The sequence below is a fragment of the Mus caroli genome, chromosome 7 (assembly GCF_900094665.2).
Source record: "Mus caroli chromosome 7, CAROLI_EIJ_v1.1, whole genome shotgun sequence".
NCBI classification, from domain to species: Eukaryota; Metazoa; Chordata; class Mammalia; order Rodentia; family Muridae; genus Mus; species Mus caroli.
Genome location: NC_034576.1, coordinates 105,997,370 through 105,998,646, shown reverse-complemented (window position 1 = coordinate 105,998,646; position 1,277 = coordinate 105,997,370).

Below are 1,277 nucleotides of genomic sequence, written 5' to 3'. Positions count from 1 at the left end.
AAGACAGTCATGAAGAGAGATGCTGTGATCAAGTCTCTATTGTTCCCCTGTATACTGTGATCTTTGTGATTCAACAGTACTTTAAAAGATTTGAAAGAAGCCCCATGGGGTGACTCATTAGTTGAATTGTGGCTACTGTAATTTTTTAAAGTAAGTAAAGCTGTAAATGTTCATTAAACTTAAATTTAAAATTTCAAAAAACAAACAAACAAAAAAAAACCAAAATTCTATAGGTTCTCCTTGAATCTTCTTTCTGATTACTACAACCTCCTGTTTATGAATCAGATTGTATACATTAGGTTTGAGAATTGAAAATGGCTCAATTTTACCTCCCATTATCTGAGGCAATTTAAATACTGAGACTACTGAACAACTCTAGTTGATAGGTTTTTGGTTGCTTTGTTTGCATTATCTCTGAGTTTTGTTTTGCCATAAGCAAGAGACATTGATATTTGTTTAATCACACTATGTTGTTACTGGGCACAAGTCCAGGCCTCAGTACCCCAACAGGCAAGACCTACACTCATCCTACAAACCCATAAAATTAACAAGTGATAATGAAAATCAGGCAGAGAAGATACAGCAAATGTGGACACACTGCAAATATTACATATGGAGTGATACAAGTAACTTGACATCTTTTATCATCTAGTATATCTGCAAGAAAATCCTATGAGACACATAGCATTTAAATTCTTTCCTTTCTCCATCTCTTAGATCTTTATTTTTTTCCATTTATTTCTTAAATTTTATTTATGTATACTGTATTCACATCATTCCCCCTTCGTTCTTACAGCTCCTCCTCTGTGGCTTTCCTGACCCCCCTCAAATTCTATTTTTTAAAATTCGTATTTGTATGTGTATGTGTGTGTTATATTTCTCTCTGGCATATGCTGAGCACCTTGGGGAAAACAGAAACACCTGGGTTACTCTTTCAGTCTCTGAATGGCTGCGCTTCTTCAATTGTTTATATAACTGATGTCAGCAGCAGATATAACAAAGGCAGAACTGCATCAGCATCTGGTGATATAGGTAGGATCACATATGGCACAAGTACCTCACCATTCCATTCTCCAGATAAACAGAGTACGAGTACTTGGCACTCATGAGAGCCAAACAGATCAGAAATATAACTGTGTTGAGTAGAGGACAGAGAACAAGATGTTGTGAAGAGTGTAGTGTTCTGTAAATAAATTTGTTTAATTTCAGGAAATTCTCAGAGACCATTTTAATTACAAGCATTTATATATATATATATATATATATATATATATATA